Source organism: Budorcas taxicolor, chromosome X, assembly GCF_023091745.1.
Source record: "Budorcas taxicolor isolate Tak-1 chromosome X, Takin1.1, whole genome shotgun sequence".
Classification (NCBI taxonomy): Eukaryota; Metazoa; Chordata; class Mammalia; order Artiodactyla; family Bovidae; genus Budorcas; species Budorcas taxicolor.
The window spans coordinates 77,472,836-77,495,448 of NC_068935.1; the positions used below are offsets into that span (position 1 = coordinate 77,472,836).

The window sequence follows — 22,613 nt, forward strand, 5'->3', positions numbered from 1 at the left end:
ACATAGTAAACACAACAGAAAGGAAAGACCTACAAAAACAAACCGAAAACAATTAAGAAAATGCCAATAGGAGCATATATATATCAATGTGTGTTGTGTTAGTCACTTAGTCATGTCTGACTCTTTGTGACCCCATGGACTGTAGCCCACCAGGCCTCTCCATCCTTGGGATTTTCCAGGCAAGAATACTGGAGTGGGTTGCCATGTAAATGGATTAAATGCACCAATCAAAAGATACAGACTGAATGAATGGATACAAAAACAAGTCCCATATCTTTGCTGCCTACAAGAGACCCACTTCAGACCTAGAGACACATACAAACTGCAAGTAAAAGGATGGGAAAAGATATGCCATGTGAATGGAAACCAAAAGAAAGCTGTAGTGGCAATCCTTATTTCATACAAAATAGATTTTAAAATAAAGAATATTGTAAGAGACAAATAAGGCCACTACATAATGATCAAAGGATCAATCCAAAAAGAAGACATAAAAATTGTAACTATTTATGCACCCAACAAAGGAGTACCTTAATACATAAAGCAAACACTAAATGGCATATGAGGGGAAATCAACAGTAAAACAATAGTAGTTGGGGACTTTAACAACCCACTTGCACCAATGGACAGAGAATCAAAACAGAGAATCAATAATGAAACACAAACTTTAAATGAAATACTAAACCAAATGGACCTAATTGATATCTTCAGGACTTTACATCCAAATGCAGAAGAATACACTTTCTTCTCAAGTGCACATGGAATATTCTCCAGGATAGACCACATCTTGGGCCACAAATAAAGCATCAGTAAATTTAAGAAAATTGAAATCATATCAAGTATCTTCTCTGAACCACGATGCTATGAGACTAAATATCAACTACAGGAAAAAAAAACTGCAACAAACACAATCTCATGGAGATTAAATAATGCATTACTAAATAATTAAGAGGTTACTGAAGAAATTGAAGGGAAATGAAAAGATTCCTAGAAACAAATGACAATGAAAGCATGACAACTCACACCTATGAGATGCAGCAAAAGCAGTTCTATGAGGGAAGTTTATAGCAATACAATCCTACCTCAAGAAACAAGAAAAGCATCAAACAGACAACCTAATTCTACATCTAAAGCAGCTGGAAAAGAACAAAAAAAAAAAGTTAGCAGAAGAAAAAAATCATAAAGATCAGAGCAGAAACAAATAAAAAGAAACAAAGGAAGCAATGGCAAAGATTAATAAAACTGAAAGCTGGTTCTTTGAGAAAATAAACAAAACTGACAAACCACTAGCCAGACTCATCAAGAAAAAAAGGGGGGGGGGAGAAAAATCAAATCAACAAAATTAGAAATGAAAAAGGAGAATTTACAACAGACAACACAAAAATACAAAGGATTATAAGATAATATTATGAGCAACTATATGTTAATAAAAGGGACAACCTGCAGGAAATGGACAGATTCTTAGAAAAGTTCAACTTCCCCAGACTTAACCAGGAAGAAATAAAAATTATGAGCAAGCCAGCTACAAACACTGAAATTGAAATTGTGATTTTAAAAAAATCTCCCAAAAAACAAAGGTCCAGGGCCAGATGGCTTCACAGGTGAATTCTATCAAACATTTATAGAAGAGTTAATGGCTATTTTTCTAAAATTCATCCAAAATATTGCAGAGGAAGAAGCACTTCCAAACTCATTCTAAAAGTCCGCAATCATCCTGATACCAGGCAAAGACAACACAAAAAAGAAAATTACAGACCAATATCCCTGATGAACACAGATAAAAAAATCCTCAACAAAATTTTAGCAAACAGAATTCAACAACACATTAAAAAGTTCATACACCATGATCAAGTTGGGTTTATTCCAGGGATGCTAGGATTCTTCTATATATGCAAATCAATCAATGTGATACACCGAATTAACAAACTGAAAGATAAAACCATATGATAATTTCAATAGATGCAGAAAAGGCCTTTGATAAAATTCAGCACCCATTTTTTATTAAAGTCCTTCAAAAATGGGCATAGAAGGAACCTACCTCAACATAAAAAAGGCCATATATGACAAGTACACAGCAGACATTATTCTCAATGGTGAAAAACTAAAAGCATTCCCTCTAAGGCCAGTAACAAGACAAATAACAAGACAAGTAACACTCTCATGACTATTATTCAGCATGGTTTTGGAAGTCCTAGCTATGGCAATTAGAGAAGAAAAAGAAATAAGAGTAATCAAGATCAGAAAAGAAGTAAAACCCTCACTCTTTGTACATGACATGATATTATACACAGAAAACCCAAAAGAAACTATCAGAAAATTACTAGAGCTAATCAGTGAATTCAGCAAAGTTGCAGGATACAAGGTCAATACACAGAAATCACTTGCATTCCTATATACTAACAATGAAAAATCAGAAAGAGAAATTAAGGAATCAATCCCATTCATCATTGCAACAAAAAGAATAAAATATCTAGGAATAAACCTACCTAAGGAGACAAAAGAACTGTACACAGAAAATTATAAGATACTGATGAAAGATATCAAAGATGACATAAACAAATGGAGAGATATTCCATGTTCCTGGGGAGGAAGAATCAATATCATGAAAATCACTATAATATGAAATGCAACCTGCAAATTCAATGTGATCTCTATCAAATTACCAATGGCACTTTTTACAGAACTAGACCAGAAAGTTTCACAATTCATATGGATGCACAAAAGACCCCAAATAGCCAAAGCTGTCTTGAAAAGAAGAATGGAGCTGGAGGAATCAATCTTCCTGACTTCAGATGATACTACAAAGCTACAGTCATCAAGACAGTATGGTACTGGCACAAAAACAGAAATATAGACCAATGAAACAAGATAGGGAGCCCAGAGATAAGTTCATGCAACCATGGTTACCTTACTTTTGACAAAGGAGGCAAGAATATATAATGGGACAAAGCAGCCTCTTCAATAAGTGATGCTGGGAAAACTGGACAGCTACATGCAAAAGAATGAAATTAGAACACTTCCTAACACCATACAAAAAGATATACTCAAGGGGGTGGTCCTAAGATGGTGGCAGAATAGGACGGGGAGACCACTTTCTCCCCAACAAATTCATCAAAAGATCATTTGAACACTGAGTAAATTCCACAAAACAACCTCTGAACGCTGGCAGAGGACACCAGGCTCCCAGAAAGGCAGCCCATTGTCTTCGAAAGGAGGTAGGACAAAATATAAAAGATAAAAAGAGAGACAAAAGAGTTAGGGGCAGAGACCCATCCTGAGGAGGGAGTCCTAAAAGAGGAGAAGTTTCCAAACACCAGGAAACCCTCTCACCGGCGGGTCTGTAGGAAGTTTTGGAATCTCAGAGGGCAACATAACTGGGAGGAAAAATAAATAAATAAATAAATAAAGCTCGCAGATTGCGTGCCTAATGGCAACTCCCAGCAGAGAAGTAGCCCAGACACTCACATCCACCACCAGCAAGTGGGGGGCTGAATAGGGAGGAGCGGGCTGTACTGTTTAGGATAAGGACCAGGCCTGAATGCCCTGAGGGCAATCTGAGGGAGCTAACATGAGACAGCAACCCAAACTGTGGGATAGCCAGAGAGAGAGAAAAAAAGAGAGAGAGAGAGAACTATCCTGCAAAAAGCTCTAACCTAAGGCACTGCTGGGCCCTCTCACAGAATAAAGGACTCAGCGAATACCAGAGGAGAGCTAGCCAGCTGCAGACTGGCTCATCCCCTCGCCAGAGGCAGGGAAACAGGTGGGCAGCAGCCAGAGCCGGGAAGGGGCAAACTTGGCCCCAGAGACGGCATCCTCTACCAAACTTCAAACAGGCTTCCAGTTCCTAACCAAGACTCCCTGGGATTCTGGACAGTTGACATCAGCCAGGAGGGTGGCAGCCAGAGATCAGCTCCCCAGAAGAGACACAGGGTACACCTGAGAGGGCGTGCCTGCTGCTACCCAGGAAATCAAGCGGCTGGGACCGGGGAGGTGATAAGACGCACCATACCTGGGGAGAGTGCACTCGCCAAGCACCTGGTCGCCTGAGCTGCTCAGACCTGGGAAGGACACAAAATGCAGGCCCAATCAAGTCTGCGTCTTTGTGGAGTACCCGAGAACCTGAACCTGAACGGCTTATACCTGGGAAGTGCACGCAATCCAGGGGCCGCTTTAGACAGTTGCACTGCAGAGCAATCTGAAGCCTGAGCAGTGTAGACTGGAAAATCACACACACTGTAAGCAGGCGCAAACCCAGTGTGGCCAAGACACTGCAAGCACTCCCCACACATGCCAGTGATATTTGTTTGCAGTGTTCCTCCCTCCACACAGCACGACTGAACAAGTAAGCCTAAATAAGTGACCACCTTCGCCCCCTTGTGTCAGGGCAGAAATTAGACACTGAAGAGAACTGCAAACAGAAGAAGCCAAAATAAACAGAGGAACTGCCTTGGAAGTGACAGGAGCAACAGATTAAAACCCTGTAGTTAACACTGACTACATTGGAAGGGGGCTATAGATCTTGAAAAGTATAAGCTGAAACAAGGAACTATTTGAAACTGAACTGACACCACACTGCCCACAACAACTCCAGAGAAACTTCTAGATATATTTTTACTATTATCATTAAAAAAAAATTTAAATCCTCTATTACTCCTTTAATTTTCATTTTTACAACCTACTATTACCTTGTTAAAAAAGACCCTATTTTAAACCAAACTTCATATATATTTTTTTATAACTTTTGTGATCTTGTTTTGATTTTTTAATATTGTATTTGTGAGTGTAACCTCTAATTTAGATTTTTAATCTTGGCGTTTTGGTATTTGTTATCAAATTTGTACCTTTAAAAATCCAATCTTCAGTACCCATTTTTACTTAGGAGTGTGATTACCAGCTTGATTGATCTCTCCCCCTTTTTACTCTTTTTTCCTCCCCCAGGTCACCTCTATCTCCTCCCTCCCCTTTATCTTCTCTACCCAACCCTGTGAAACTCTGTGTGTGTTCCGTGCTGTGGAGAACACTTAGGGAACAGATTACTGCCTAGATCTGTCTCTCTCCTTTTGATTCCCTTTTCTCCTCCTGGTCACCTCTATCTCCTTCCACCCTCTTCTCTTCGGAACCCCGTGAATCTCTCCGAGGGTTCCCGACCATAGAGAGCATACAGGGAAGTGATTACTGGCTAGACTGTTCTCTCCCTTTTTGATTTCCCCTCTTCTCCTCCTGGTCACCTCTATCTCCCTCCTCCCTCTTCTCTTCTCCATGTAATTCTGTGAACCTCTCTGGGTGTCCCTCAGTGTGGAGGATCTTTTCACCACTAACCTAGATGTTTTATCATCAGTGCTGTATGGATGGAGAACTCTTGAGGCTACTGTAAGAATAAGATTGCAAGCCAGAGGCAGGAGGCTTAAGTTCAAAACCTGAAAATACCTGCCTCCAGGGAACATTCATTGATAAGAGCACATTCAAAAACTTCCATACCTACACTGAAACCAAGCACCACCCAAGAGCCAAAAAGTTCCAAAGCAAGACATACCATGCAAATTCTCCAGCAAAGCAGGAACATAGCCCTGAGCTTCAATATACAGGCTGCCCAAAGACAAACCAAACCCATAGACATCTCAAAACTCACTGCTGGAACTTTATTGCATGCCTAAGAGAAGAAATCCAGCTCCATCCACCAGAAGACTAACACAAGCTTCCCTAACCAGGAAACCTTGACAAGCCACTCGTCCAACCCCACCCACAGGTAGGAACCTCCACAATAAAGAGGAACGACAAACTGCCAGAATCCAGAAAGTCCACCCCAAACACAGCAATATAAACAAGATGAAAAGGCAGAGAAGTACTCAGCAGGTAAAGGAACAGGATAAATGCCCACCAACCAAATAAAAGAGGGGGAGATAGGGAGTCTACCTGAAAAAGAATTCCAAGTAATGATAGTAAAAATTATCCAAAATCTTGAAAACAAAATGGAGTTACAGATAAATAGCCTGGAGACACAGAATGAGAAAATATAAGAAAGATTTAGCAAGGACCTAGAAGAAATAAAAAAGAGTCAATCAATAATGAATAATGCAAGAAATGAGATAAAAAACACTCTGGAGGGAAACAACAGTGGAATAACGGAGGCAGAAAATAGGATAAGTGAGGTAGAAGATAGAATGGTAGAAATAAATGAAGCAGAGAGGAAAAAAGAAAAAAGATTAAAAGAAATGAGGACTACCTCAGGGACCTCCGAGACAATGTTAAATGCTCCAACATTCAAATCATAGGAGTCCCAGAAGAAGAAAACAAAAAGAAAGGCCATGAGAAAATACATGATAATAGTTGAAAACTTCCCTAAAATGGGGAAGGAAATAATCACCCAAGTCCAAGAAATCCAGAGAGTCCCAAACAAGATAAACCCAAGGCAAAACCCTTCAAGACACATATTAATCAAATTAACAAAGGTTAAGCAAAAAGAACAAATATTAAAAGCAGCAAGGGGAAAACAACAAATAACACACAAGGGGATTCCCATAAGGATAACAGCTGATCTTTCAATAGAAACTCTTCAGGCCAGAAGGGAATGGCAGGACATACTTAACGTGATGAAAGAGAAAAACCTACAACCCAGATTACTGTATCCAGCAAGGATCTCATTCAAATATGAAGGAGAAATCAAAAGCTTTACAGACAAGCAAAAGCTGAGAGAATTCAGCACCACCAAACCAGCTCTCCAACAAATGCTAAAGGAACTTCTTTAGACAGGAAGCACAGAAAGGGTGTATAAACTCGAACTCAAAACAAAAAGTAAATGGCAATGGGATCATACTTATCAATAATAATCTTAAATGTAAATGGGTTGAATGCCCCAACCAAAAGACAAAGACTGGCTGAATGGATACAAAAACAAGACCCTAATATATGTTGTCTACAAGAGACTCACCTTGAAACAAGGGACATGTACAGACTGAAAGTGAACGACTGGAAAAAGATATTTCATGCAAATGGAGACCAAAAAAAAAGCAAGAGTAGCAATACTCATATCAGATAAAATAGACTTTAAAACAAAGGCTGTGAAAAGAGACAAAGAAGGACACTACATAATGATCAAAGGATCAACCCAAAAAGAAGATACAACAATTATAAATATATATGCACCCAACATAGGAGCACCGCAATATGTAAGGCAAATGCTAACAAGTACGAAAGGGGAAAATAACAATAACACAATAATAGTGGGAGACTTTAATACCCCACTCATACCTATGGATAGATCAACTAAACAGAAAATTAACAAGGAAACACAAACTTTAAATGACACAATGGACCACTTAGACCTAATTGATATCTATAGGACATTTCACCACAGAACAATGAATTTCACCTTTTTCTCAAGTGCACATGGAAACTTCTCCAGGATAGATCACATCCTGGGCCATAAATCTAGCCTTGGTAAATTTTTTTTTAAATGAAATCATCCCAGTCATCTTTTCTGACCACAATACAGTAAGATTAGATGTCAATTACAGGAAAAAAAAAACTATTAAAAATTCCAACATATGGAGGCTAAACAGCATGCTCTTGAATAACCAACAAAGCATAGAAAAAATTTTAAAAAGCAAAATATGCATAGAAATGAATGAAAATGAAAAGAGTGCAACCCCAAACCTGTGGGACACTGTAAAAGCAGGGCTAAGGGGAAAGTTCATAGCAATACAGGCTTACCTCAAGAAACAAGAAAAAAGTCAAATAAATAACCTAACTCTACACCTAAAGCAACTAGAAGAGGAAGAAATGGAGAAACCCAGAGTTAGTAGAAGGAAAGAAATCTTAAAAATAGGGCAGAAATAAATGCAAAAGAAACAAAAGAGATCATAGCAAAAATCAACAAAGCTAAAAGCTGGCTCTTTGAGAAGACAAAAAAAAATAGACAAACCATTAGCCAGACTCATCAAGAAACAAAGGGAGAAGAATCAAGTCAACAAAATTAGAAATGAAAATGGAGAAATCAAAACAGACAACACAGAAATACAAAGGATCATAAGAGAATACTATCAGAAACTGTATGTGAATGAAATGGACAATTTGGAAGAAATAGACAAATTCCTAGAAAAGTATATCTTTCCAAAACTGAACCAGGAAGAAATAGAAAATCTTAAGAGACCCATCACAAACACGGAAATTGAAAGTGTAATCAGAAATCTTCCAGCAAACGAAAGCCCAGGACCAGACGGCTTCACAGGTGAATTCTACCAAAAATTTAGAGAAGAGCGAACACCTATACTACTCAAACTCTTCCAGAAAATTACAGAAGATAAACTTTCAAACTCATTCTATGAAGCCACCATCACCCTAACACCAAAACCAGACAAAGATGCCACAAAAAAAGAAAACTAGAGGCCAATATCACTGATGTGTTACATAGGTGCAAAATTCCTTAACAAAATTCTTGCAAACAGAATCCAAGAACATATTAAAAAGATCATACATCCTGACCAAGTGGGCTTTATCCCAGGGATGCAAGGCTTCTTCAATATCTGCAAATCTATCAACTTAATACACCACATTAACAAATTGAAAGATAAAACCCATATGATTATCTCAATAGATGCAGAGAAAGCCTTTGACAAAATTCAACATCCATTTATGATAAAAACCCTCAAGAAAGCAGGAATAGAAGGAACATACCTCAACATATTTCTTTTCCATGGGGATGGTCTTGATCCCTCTCTCCTCTACAATGTCACGAACATCCATCCATAGTTCATCAGGCACTCTATCTATCAGACCTAGATTCTTAAATCTATTTCTCACTTCCATTGTATAATTATAAGGGATTTGATTTAGGTCATAGCTGAATGGTCTAGTGGTTTTCCCTACTTTCTTCAATTTAAGTCTGAATTTGGCAATCAAGAGTTCATGATCTGAGCCACAGTCAGCTCCTGGTCTTCTTTTTGCTGACTGTATAGAGCTTCTCCATCTTTGGCTGCAAAGAATATAATCAGTCTGATTTCGGTGTTGACCATCTGATGATGTCCATGTGTAGAGTCTTCTCTTGTGTTGTTGGAAGAGGCTGTTTGCTATGACCAGTGCATTCCCTTGGCAAAACTCTATTAGCCTTTGCCCTGTTTCATTCCGTATTCCAAGGTCAAATTTGCTTGGAGGCCTTACAAATAGCTGTGAAAAGAAGAGAAGTGAAAAGCAAAGGAGGAAAGGAAAGATATAAGCATCTGAATGCAGAGTTCCAAAGAATAGCAAGAAGAGATAAGAAAGCCTTCCTCAGTGATCAATGCAAAGAAATAGAGGAAAACAACAGAATGGGAAAGACTAGAGATCTCTTCAAGAAAAATAGAGATACCAAGGGAACATTTCATGCAAAGATGGGCTCAATAAAGGACAGAAATGGTATGGACCTAACAGAACCAGAAGCTATTAAGAAGAGGTGGCAAGAATACACAAAAGAACTGTACAAAAAAAGATCTTCATGACCAAGATAATCACGAAGGTGTGATCACTCACCTAAAGCCAGACATCCTGGAATGTGAAGTCACATGGGCCTTAAGAAGCATCACTATAAACAAAGCTAGTGGAGGTGATGGAATTCCAGTGGAGCTGTTTCAAATCCTGAAAGATGATGCTGTGAAAGTGCTGCACTCAATATGCCAGCAGATTTGGAAAATTCAGCAGTGGCCACAGGACTGGAAAAGGTCAGTTTTCATTCCAATCACAAAGTAGGGCAATGCCAAAGAATGCTCAAACTACAGCACAATTGTACTCATCTCACACGCTAGTAAAGTAATGCTCAAAATTCTCCAAGCCAGGCTTCAGCAATATGTGAACTGTGACCTTCCAGATGTTCAACCTGGTTTTAGGAAAGTCAGAGGAAACAGAGATCAAATTGCCAACATCTGCTGGATCATCAAAAACACAAGGGAGTTCCAGAGAAACATCTGTTTCTGCTTTATTGACTATGCCAAAGTCTTTGACTGTGTGGATCACAATAAACTGTGGAAAATTCTGAAACAGATAGGAACACCAGACCACCTGACCTGCCTCTTGAGAAACCTGTATGCAGGTCAGGAAGCAACAGTTAGAACTGGACATGGAACAACAGACTGGTTCCAAATAGGAAAAGGAGTACATCGAGGCTGTATATTGTCACCCTGCTTATTTAGCTTATATGCAGAGTACATCATGAGAATCGCTGGGCTGGAAGAAGCACAAACTGAAATCAAGTTTGCTGGGAGAAATATCAATAACCTCAGATATGCAGATGACACCACCCTTATGGCAGAAAGTGAAGAGGAACTAAAAAGCCTCTTGATGAAAGTGAAAGAGGAGAGCGAAAAAGTTGGGTTAAAGCTCAACATTCAGAAAACGAAGATCATGGCATCTGGTCCCATCACTTCATGGCAAATAGATGGGGAAACAGTGGAAACAGTGTCAGACTTTATTTTGGGGGGCTCCAAAATCACTGCAGATAGTGACTGCAGCCATGAAATTAAAAGACTCTTACTCCTTGGAAGGAAAGTTATGACCAACCTAGATAGCATATTCAAAAGCAGAGACATTACTTTGCCAACAAAGGTCCATTTAGTCAAGGCTATGGTCTTTCCAGTGGTCATGTATGGATGTGAGAGCTGGACTGTGAAGAAAGCTGAGCATCGAAAAATTGATGCTTTTGAACTGTGGTATTGGAGAAGACTCTTGAGAGTCCCTTGGACTGCAAGGAGATCCAACCAGTCCATTCTGAAGGAGATTAGCCCTGGGATTTCTTCACAAGGAATGATGCTAAAGCTGAAACTCCAGTACTTTGCCCACCTCATGCGAAGAGTTGACTCATTGGAAAAGACTCTGAGGCTGGGAGGGATTGGGGGCAGGAGGAGAAGGGGACGACAGAGGATGAGATGGCTGGATGGCATCACAGACTTGAAGGACATCAGTTTGAGTGAACTCCAGGAGTTGGTGATGGACAGGGAGGCCTGGCATGTTGCGATTCATGGGGTAGCAAAGAGTTGGACACGACTGAGTGACTGAACTGAACTGAACTGAATGCATATATATATATATATATATATATATATATATATAATGCATATATATATATATATATACATATATAATGCATATATATATAAGGCATAGGACTGGAAAAGGTCAGTTTTCATTCCAATCCCAAAGAAAGGCAATGCCAAAGAATGTTCAAACTACCACACAGTTGCACTCATCTCACATGTTAGCAAAGTACTACTCAAAATTCTCCTAGCCAGGCTTCAACAGTACATGAACCGTGAACTTCTAGAATTCAACCTGGTTTCAGAAAAGGCAGAGGAACCAGATATCAAATTTCCAACATCAGCTTGATTATCGAAAAAGCAAGAGAGTTCCAGAAAAACATCTATTTCTGCTTTATTGACTATGCCAAAGCCTTTGACTGTGTGAATCAAAACAAACTGGAAAATTCTTGACGAGATGGGAATACCAGACCACCTTACTTGCCTATTGAAAAATCTCTGTGCAGGTCAAGAAGCAACAGTTAAAACTGGTCATGGAACAACAGATCACCCTGCTTATTTAACTTAAATGCAGAGTATATCACGCAAAATGCCAGGCTGGATGAAGCACAAGCTGGAATCAAGATTGCTGGGAGAAATATCAATAACTTCAGATATACAGATGACACAACCCTCATGACAGAAAATGAAGAGAAACTATAGAGTTTCTTGGTGCAAGTGAAAGAGGAGAGTGGAAAAGTTGGCTTAAAACTCAACATTCGGAAAACTAAGATAATGGCATCCGTTCCCATCACTTCATGGCAAATAGATGGGGAAACAACAGAAACAGTGAGAGACTTTATTTACTCTCCAAAATCACTGCAGATGGTGACTGCAGCCATAAAGTTCAATGACACTTGCTCCTTGGAAGAAAAGCTATGAACAACCTAGACAGCGTATTAAAAAGCAGAGACATTACTTTTCTGACAATGGTCCATATAGTTAAAGCTCTGGTTTTTCTAGTAGTTATGTGTGGATGTGAGAGTTGGACCATAAAGAAAGCCAAGCACAGAATAATTGATGCTTTTGAACTGTGGTGTTGGAGAAAACTCTTGAGAATCCCTTGGTCTGCAAGGAAATTAAACCAGTCAATCCTAAAGGAAATCAGTCCTGAATATTCGTTGGAAGGACACGTGCTGAAGCTGAAACTCCAATTGTTTGGCCACCTGAAACGAAGTACTGACTCATTGGAAAAGACCCTGATGCTGGGAAAGATTGAAGGCAGGAGGAGAAGGGGACGACAGAGGATGAGATGGTTGGATGGCATCACCAATGTGATGGACATGAGTTTGAGAAAGCTCCATGAGTTAGTGATGGACAGGGAAGCCTGACGTGCTGCAGTCCATGGGGTCACAAAGAGTCAGACACGACTGAGCAACTGAACTGAATTGAATGCATATATATGGAATCTAGAAAGATGGTACCAAAGAATTTGTTTGCAGGGCATCAGTGGAGAAACAGACACATACAACAGACTTATGGATATGGGGAGAGGGGAGGAGAGGGTGAGATGAAAGGATAGAGTAACATGGAAACTTTTACCATATGTAAAATAGATAGCCAATGGGAATTTGTTATATGTCTCAGGAAACCAAAACAGGGGCTCTGTATCAACCTACGGGGTGGGATAAGAGGAAGATGCGAGGGAGGTTTAAGAGGGAGGGAAGATATGTATACCTATGGCTGATTCATGTTGAGGTTGAAAGAAAAGAAGAAAATTCTGTAAAGTAATTATGCTTCAATTAAAAAATAATTTTTTCAAGATACAAGGACACTACTAGAAAAAAGTGTCAATTGATATGATACATCACATTCACAGAATGAAAAAATAATATATAATCATCTCAATAGACAAAGCATTTAACAAAATTCAACATTCATTTATGATTTAAAAATTCATAAAAATTTAGCATAGGAGGAATGTGTCTCACCATAATAAAGGTTATTTATGAGAAGCCCATGCTAATACCATATACTTGGTGTTAAATGGTTGAAAGCTTTTTCTCTAAGATCAGGAACAAGACAAGAGTGTGCCCACTCTTACCACTCCTATTTGACATAGTACTGGAAATCTTAGCTAGAGCAATCAAGCAAGATAAACATAAAATGTATCAGAATTGGATAGAAAGAAGTAAAAGTGTCTTTATTGGAAGATGACATGATTTTATATATATATATATAAATGCTAAATATTCAACCAAATGAAAAGCACGATACAAAATCAACACACAAAAATTAGCAACATTTATTTACTCTAGAACATTATTTTTTTAAAAATAAAGAACTTGATCCCATTTATAATAGCATCAAAAAAACCCAAGGAATAAATCTAACTAAAGAGATGAAAGATCTCTAAAAACTACAAGAAATTGAAATAAAGTGAAGAAGATACAAATAAATGGAAAGGAATCCCTTGTTAATGAATTAGAAAAATCAATATTGTTAAAATGTCAATACTACAAAAAGCTATCCATATATTCAAGGCAATTTTCATTAAGATTCTGAAGGCATTTTTTAAGATGTAGGAAAAGCACTACTAAAATTTATATGGAACTGCAAAAGACCCTAAATAGCCAAAGAAATCCTTTAGAAATAAGAACAAAGCAAGAGTGTTTCCCTCAGAAGTTTCTCTGTTTTTGGAAGAGGTTGTTCAGTGATTTTATCCAGTGACAAGAGTGTGTCCCAGAATGACGAAGTGCCTTTTAAAAGATCACTGAAATTGGATGGTCTATTAAAAGCAAATGCATTTGATTCTTCAAAAATCACAAGGAAGAAAAGTGCTGCAGCCTATTCTCCAAAAGCTGCTGCTGCTGCTAAGTCGCGTCAGTCATGTCCGACTCTGTGCGACCCCATGGACTATAGCCTACCAGGCTCCTCCATCCATGGGATTCTCCAGGCAAAAGTACTGGAGGGGGTTGCCATTGCCTTCTCCGTCTCCAGCAGCTGGAACCTGCCAAATGAGCCCATTTGCTTCTTGCACAAGCTCTAAAGAGGAAGACAGTAAAAATAATCCATCAAATGGAACGAGGAAAAACTGGAATCATTTCAGTATAACCAATAAAATGAATCTACCACAGAAAACAATGACAAATTCATGGTGTTGCTACCTAAAAAGTTGAGAAATAACGGAAATAATGTAAAATCTAAGTAGTATACAGGTTTTGGAAAGCATTAAAGAGCTTGAAAACCTCATTGGTATCTCCCTTGCATAATGTGTCTAAAAAAATGCATAAAATAAAGGACTAATGACAAAAGTAACAAAACAAAAAACATTTGAAAAGAAAAATTCAGGACTTCACAACAAAGGTATTTAGGAGAAATACACTAACTATGAATGCCAACTTCTGTATCTGGCTAATCATGTTTAAAGAAACAGAAGAGATGCTTGTAAATAATTTTCCCAGTAAATATCAGATCATAGCATGGGCAGGTGCATGTCTATATAAATTTTCTTGCAGCTAATTTAAACTTTCTGTACACACTAATAGATAATCTCAATGTAAATAATATGTTTCTTCTTGACCCTTTAAAGTAAGCCAGCATATAGAAGAGGATCTTGACTTATATGCTGTATCTCATATGCTTCTGTATAGTTTGAGCATTTGTGAATAGACTTAATAAATCATGAATGAAAATGACAAAAAAAAAGAGAATAAAGCAAGAGTCATCACACTTCAAAACAGTATGTACTAACATAAAAGCAGACACATATACCAATCAAACACAATTGAGAGCCCAGAAATAAACTCAAGAATATATGGTCAACTAACATTTAACAAAGGAAGCAATGGAGAAAAGAAAGCTTTTTCAATCAATGGTGCTGGAATAATTGCATTTTCACATGCAAAAAATAAAATCGGACCCATAACTTATACCACTTACAAAAATTAACTCAAAATGGATTAAAGACTTAAATGTAAGAAATGAAATCATGAAACTCTTGGAAGAAAACAGCAATAAAGCTCCTTGATGTAGATTTAGTAATGATATTTGGACACCTAATCAGGGAAGCCCCACTTAACCCCAAGCAACATAATAAAAAATAAAGAAGTGGAAAGTACCTCCAAGATGACAGAAGAATAAGACATGGAGCTCACCTTCTTCCCAGAGATACTAAAAAATTACAGCTACATGTAGCATAACTCCCACAGAACATCTACTGAATGCTGGCAGAAGACCTCAGACTTCCAAAAAGGCAAGAATACTTCAACGTAACTGAGTAGGGCAAAAGAAAAAAGAAAAAATATATATACAAAGGAACTTGAGCCTCTGGGAGGGAGCTGTGAAGGAAGAAAAGTTTCTAATACTATGAAGTCCCCTCACTGGCAGAGACAGGAGGCAGTGAGCTTTGGAGCTTCAGAAGAGAGTGCAGTGTGCAGGGGGCAAAATGGAAAGTCCTGCACAGAGAGTCAGTGCCTATTGGCACTCTCTAGCCTGAGATATTTGTTTGCTTGCCCACCAGGGCAGGTAGGAACTGAGTGCTGAAGCTTGAGCTTTGGAGGTCAGACTCCAGGGAGAGGAGGGAGTTGGCTGAGTGAAGACAGCCTGAGGAGTCCAAAAAAAAAGCCTTGGCCCATCAAAGAGACAAGGGACCATTGTTAGGGGGTGTACAAGGAGAGAGGTTTGCCTGCTCACAGGCAGCAGGGCACTGCCTGCATGAGCTCCAGGTGCAGACTTCAGCCATGTCTACTATCTCAAACCCTAGAGGCAGACATGGACTGCTACTGCTGCTATCACTGCCACAAAGTTCCTGTGAGTAAGTGTAGGTCACTGCCCACACCTTTACAGAAGACTATGAAGCCTGCCACTGCCAAAGGTCCTATGATCCTGGACCAACTTACTCAGGAAAGTGCATGGCATACCCTGTGCTATTGCAAACTTCCTGCTGGTCTCTGCCACTGCAGGCATTACCCACATGTCCCAAATGTGGCTGTCATATCTCTCCCACTCTTTGGCTTGAGTAAGTATGCCCTAATCATCTGCTGCTTTCACCCCCTCTCACCTGGACAGGAAACAGACACCAAAGTGTGGTTACACACAGAGGTGGGGCCAAAACCAAAGCTGGGCTCCAGAAGTGGCACAACCAAAGAAGAGGAATGGAAACCTCTCCTGCAGCTGCAGGAGCTGTGGATTAAATCCCCTCAATCAGATTGGTAAACCTGCATCTGTGGAATATCTGAATAGATAATGAATGTTCTCACAATTGAAGCTGTTCTAGGTTTAACAACTGTGGACACTGGGGACAAATACACACGAGAACTGGGTCTGCTGTTCAGTTCTGAGCCAAAGTCTGAGCCTACTCCACAGTGCCCACAGCAGGTCCAAAGACAGTACTGAAGGACTGGAGGGGAAGGCAGGGATTGGCTCTGACTCACTTAGCAAGGAAGGACACTGACAGCTGAGGTTCTGGGAAATATAATTATTACTACTAATTTTTGTTTTGTTCTATTGTTTTTTTTATTATATCTTATTTTTTCCTAATTTTTTCTTCTCTTTTTTTTACTTTTAATATATTTTTTCTATTTTTACTTCACTTTTTTGTTATAATGCATTACTTCCTTATTTTTTTTCTTTTGCTCTCTTTTAATCTCTGTTTAACTATATTTTTACTCATAGTTTTGTGTTATTTCCTTATACTTTATTTCTTTTTTATAATTTTGTGAGCTTATTTTATTCATTTTTTGCCTTTTTAAATTAGCTTTATGCTTTTGATTTGTTTTGTTTTTGTTAGTTTAGTTTTTATTGTTGGTTTACATTGTGGGTTCATTTATTTCTTTGATTGCTCTCTTCTCTCTTGTTTTCTCTGTTTTTCTCTCTGTGTGTTTATTTGTCTGTTTTTGTCTGGTTTTGTCTTAGGGGTTTAATTTGTTCATTTCCTTTTTTTTTTTCCTCTTCTGCACCATGAAACTTGCAGGATGTTGTTTCTCTGGAAAGGGTGAGGTCTCAGTCTCTGAGGTAGGACAGCCAAGTCCAGGATACTGGACTGTCAGAGAGCTCCCAGCCTCAGGAAATACTAATCAGCAAGAGCTTCCCCAAAGGTCTCCATCTCAATACCAAGACATGGCTCCACTCAATGGCTAGCAAACTCCAGTGTTGCACACCTCATGGCAAACAACTAGCAAGACAGGAACACAGACCACTCATTAGCAGACAGGTTGCCCAAAGTCATAATAATCGCAAAGACACCCCAGAATATACCACCTGATGCAGCCCTGTCATCAGAGGGGCAAGATTCAGATTAGCCCACCAGAATACCAGGAAGCCTACCCAAGCCACTGGACCAAACTCAACCACTAGGGGCAGATACCAGAAGCAAGAAGAAGAATGACTCTGCAGCCCACAGAAAAGAGATTTCAAACATAGCAAATTAAACAAAATGCAAACACAGAGAACTATGTTGCAGATGAAGGAACAAGGTAAAAACCCACAAGAACAAATAAACAAAGAAGCAATAGACCTCTTCGATCTACCTGAAAAAAATTCAGAGTAGTGATAGCAAAGATGACCCAAAATATCAGAAATAGACTGGAAAAAATACAAGGAATGTTTAACAAGGACCTAACCTGATGTGAAGAGCCGACTCATTGGAAAAGAACCTGATACTTGGAAAGATTGAAGGCAAAAGGAGAAGGGGGTGGCAGAGGATGAGATGGTTAGATAGCATCACTGACTAAATGGGCATATGTTTGAACAAACTCCTGGAGATAGTGAAGGTCAAGGAAGGCTGATGTGCTGTAGTCCATGGGGTCACAAAGAATCAGACACAACCTAGGGACTAAACAACAACAAATTAGGACTAAAGAACAAACAGTGACAAACAAAACAATAACTAAAATTAAAAATACTCTAGAAGGAATCAATAGCCGAATAACTGAGGCAGAAGAATGGATAAGTGAGCTGAAATAAATACTGGAAATAACTGCTCCAGAGAGAATAAAGAAAAAAGAACAAAAAGAAATGGAGATTATAGTCCAAAATTTCCCTAACACAGAAAAGGAAATAATTATCCAAGTCCAGGAGGATTGGAGGGTACCATCCAGGATAAATGCAAGGAGAAACATGCTGAGACATATATTAATTGAAGTAACCAAAATTAAATACATAAAATGTTTGAAAGAAACAGTAAGGGAAAACTACCAAATAACATAAAGGGAATTCCCATAAGGTAATCAGCTAATTTTTCAGCAGAAACTGAGAGGGCTGGAAGGGAATGGCATGATTTATTTGAAGTGGTGAAAGGAAAAAACCTATAACCAAGAATAATCTTGATTCATGGCTCTCATTTAGATTTGACAGAGAAAACAGAAGTTTCACTGACAAGTAAAAGATAAGACAACTCAGCATCAGGAAACCAGCTTTACAAAAAATGCTAAAGGAACTTCTCTAGACAGGAAACACAAAAGAAAAAAAAATGACCTACAAAAACAAACCCAAAACAGTTAAGAAAATGGCAATAGGAGCATATATATCAGTAATTGCCTTAAATGTAAACAGTTTAAATGCTCCAACCTAAAGGCTGGCTGAATGGATACAAAAACAAGAACCATATACATGCTGTCTAAAAAAGACCCACTTCAAACCTTGGGGGTACATTCAGGCTTAAAGTGAGGGGATGGAAAAAGATACTCCAGGCAAATGGAAATTAAAAGAAAGCTGGAACACCAATAATCATTTGACAAGATAGACTTTAAAATAAATATTATTACAAGAAACAGGGAAGGACGCTACATAAACATCAAAGGATCAGCCTAAGAAGAAGATATCACAATTATAAACATATACACAACCAACACAGAAGTACATGTGGTCATGTATGGATGTGAGAGTTGGACTGTGACGAAGGCTGAGCACTGAAGAATTGATGCTTTTCAACTGTAGTGTTGGAGAAGACTCTTGAGAGTCCCTTGGACTGCAAACAGATCCAACCAGTCCATTCTGAAGGAGATCAACCCTGGGATTTCTTTGGAAGGAATGATGCTGAGGCTGAAGCTCCAGTACTTTGGCCATCTCATGCGAAGAGTTAACTCTTTGGAAAAGACTCTGATGCTGGGAGGGATTCAGGGCAAGAGGAGAAGGGGACGACAGAGGATGAGATGGCTGGATGGCATCACAGACTCGATGGACGTGAGTCTGAGTGAACTCCGGGAGATGGTGATGGACAGGGAGGCCTGGTGTGCTGCGATTCATGGGGTCGCAAAGAGTCGGACACGATTGAGTGACTGAACTGAACTGAACACCCATGAAAGAGGAAATCAACAGTAACATAATAGTAGTGGGGGATTTAGACACCCTCACTTACACGAATTGATAGGTCATCCAGACAGAAAATTAATAGGGAAACACAAGTCTTAAATTACACACTAGACCAGATGGACTTAATTGAAATTTATAGGACATCCCACACAAAACCCACTCTCTCTAGTGTCTCATATGGTAAAGAATCTTCCAGAAACGCAGGAGACCTGGGTTTAGTCACCTGGGTTGGGAAGATCCCCTGGAGAAGAAAATGGCAACCCACTCCAATATTCTTGCCTGGAGAATCCCATGAACAGAAGAGCCTGGCAAGCTACAGTCCATAGGGCCACAAAAATTCAGACATGACTGAATGACTAAGTTACTACCCTAAAATGGCAGAATACACGTTCTTCTTAAATGGAGGCAGAACATTCTACAGGACAGAGCACATCTTGGGGTACAAATCACGTGTTAGTAAATTTAAGAAAACTGAAATTGTATCAAGCATCTTTTCCAAACACAACACTATGACATTAGAACTCACTTATAGGGAAAAAAAAATTGTAAAAAACAAAACCCACACGGAGGCTTCAGTTCAGTCACTCGGTCTTGTCTCTTTGTGACCCCATGGATTGCAGCATGACAAGCTTCCCCATCCATCACCAACTCCTGGAGCTTAATCAAACTCATGTCCATCGAGTTGGTGATGCCATCCAACCATCTCATCCTCTGTCATCCCCTTCTCCTCCCGCCTTCAATCTTTCCCAGCATGAGGGTCTTAACCAGTGAGTCGGTTCTTTGCATAAGGTGGCCAAAATATTGGAGTTTCAGCTTCAGTACGAGTCCTTCCAATGAATATTTAGGACTGATTTCCTTTAGGATTGACTGGTTTGATCTTGCAGTCCAAGGGACTCTCAAGAGTCTTCTCTAAGACCACAGCTCAAAAGCATCAATTCTTCAGCACTCAGCTTTCTTTATAGTCCAACTCTCACATCCATACATGACTACTGGAAAAGCCATAGCTTTGACTAGATGGACTTTTGTCAGCAAAGTAATGTCTCTGCTTTTTAATATGCTATCTAGGTTGGTCATAGTTTTTCTCCCAAGGAGCAAGTGTCATTTAATTTCATAGCTACAGTCACCATCTGCAGTGATTTTGGAGCCCCCCAAAAAAGAAAGTCTCTCACTGTTTCCATTGTTTCCCCATCTATTTGTCATGAAGTGACGGGACCAGATGTCATGATCTTAGTTTTCTGAATGTTGAGTTTTAAGCCAACTTTTCCACTCTCCTCTTTCACTTTAATCAAGAGCCTCTTTAGTTCTTCTTCTCTTTCTGCCACGAGGGTGGTGTCATCTGAATATCTGAAGTTATTGATATTTCTCCCAGCAATCTTGATTCCAGCTTGTGCTTCATCCAGCCTGGCATTTCACATGATGTACTCTGCATATAAGTTAAATAAGCAGGGTGACAATATACAGCCTTGATGTACTCCTTTCCCAATTTGGAACCAGTCTGTTGTTCCATGTCCAGTTCTAATTGTTGCTTCCTGACCTGCATACAGATTTCTCAGGAGGCAGGTAAGGTGGTCTAGTATCCCCATCTCTTTCAGAATTTCCCACAGTTTATTGTGATCTACACAGTCAAAGGCTTTGGCATAGTCAATAAAGCAGAAATAGATATTTTTCTGGAACTCTCTTGCTTTTTTGATGATCCAGCAGATGTTGGCAAGGTGGTGCTGAATTCTCTCAGCTTTTGCTTGTCTGTAAAGCTTTTGATTTCTCCTTCATATTTGAATGAGATCCTTGCTGGATACAGTAATCTGGGTTGTAGGTTTTTCTCTTTCTTCACGTTAAGTATGTCCTGCCATTCCCTTCTGGCCTGAAGAGTTTCTATTGAAAGATCAGCTGTTATTCTTATGGGAATCCCCTTGTGTGTTATTTGTTGTTTTCCCCTTGCTGCTTTTAATATTTGTTCTTTTTGCTTAACCTTTGTTAATTTGATTATGTGTCTTGGGGTGTTTTGCCTTGGGTTTATCCTGTTTGGGACTCTCTGGATTTCTTGGACTTGGGTGATTATTTCCTTCCCCATTTTAGGGAAGTTTTCAACTATTATCTCAAGTATTTTCTCATGGTCTTTTTTTTTTTTATCTTCTTCTTCTGGGACTCCCATGATTCGAATGTTGGGTGTTTAACATTTTCCCAGAGTTCTCTGAGATTGTCCTCATTTCTTTTAATTCATTTTTCTTTTTTCCTCTCTGTTTCATTTATTTCTACCATTCTATCTTCTACCTCACTTATCCTATCTTCCACTTCCGTTATTCTACTGTCAGTTCCCTCCAGAGTGTTTTTTATCTCATATATTGCATTATTCACTATTGATTGACTCTTTTTTATTTCTTCTAGGTCCTTGTTAAACCTTTCTTGCATCATCTCAATCCTTGTCTCCAGGCTATTTATCCATAACTCCATTTTGTTTTCAAGATTTTGGATCATTTTCACTATCATCATTTGGAATTCTTTATCAGGTAGATTTCCTATCTCTTTCTCTTTTGTTTGGTTTGGTGGACATTTATCCTGTTCCTTTACCTGCTGGGTATTCCTCTGCCTTTCCATCTTGTTTATATGGCTGTGTATGGGGTGGCTTTTCTGTATTCTGACAGTTTGTGGTTCCTCTTTATTGTGGAGGTTCCTCACTGTGGGTGGGGTTGGAAGGGTGGCTTGTCAAGGTTTCCTGGTTAGGGAAGCTTGTATTGGTGTTCTGGTGGGTGGAGCTAGATTTCTTCTCTCTGGAGTGCAATGGAGTGTCCAGTAATGAACTTTGAGATGTCAGTGGGTTTCGTGTGACTTTGGGCAGCCTGTATATTGAAGTTCAGGGCTATGTTCTTGTGTTGCTGGAGAATTTGCATGGTATGTCTTTCTCTGGAACTTGTTGGCCCTTGGGTGGTGCTTGGTTTCAGTATAGGTATGGAGGCGTTTGATGAGCTCCTATTGATGAATGTTCCCTGGAGTCAGGAGTTCTCTGGTGTTCTCAGGATTTGGACTTAAGCCTCATGCCTCTGGTTTTCAGTCTTATTCTTACAGTAGCCTCAAGTCTTCTCCACCGATACAGCACCAATGATAAAACATCTAGGTTAATGATGAAAAGTTTCTCCACAGTGAGGGACACCCAGAGAGGTTCGCAGAGTTACATGGAGAAGAGAAGAGGAAGAGGGAGATAGAGGTGACCAGGAGGAAAAGAGGGGGAATCAAAAGAGGAGAGAGCATCCTAGCCAGTAATCACTTCCCTATGTGCTCGCCACAGTCTGGATCCCTCCGAGATGTTCACGGTGTTACACAGGGAAG

At 39.3% G+C, this 22,613-nt stretch overlaps 1 pseudogene; it reads left to right on the forward strand.

Moving 5' to 3' along the window:
• Positions 1 to 4,071: 4,071 nt before the first annotated feature.
• LOC128069531 (centromere protein R-like) lies at positions 4,072 to 14,350 on the forward strand (annotated as a pseudogene).
• Positions 14,351 to 22,613: the final 8,263 nt, after the last annotated feature.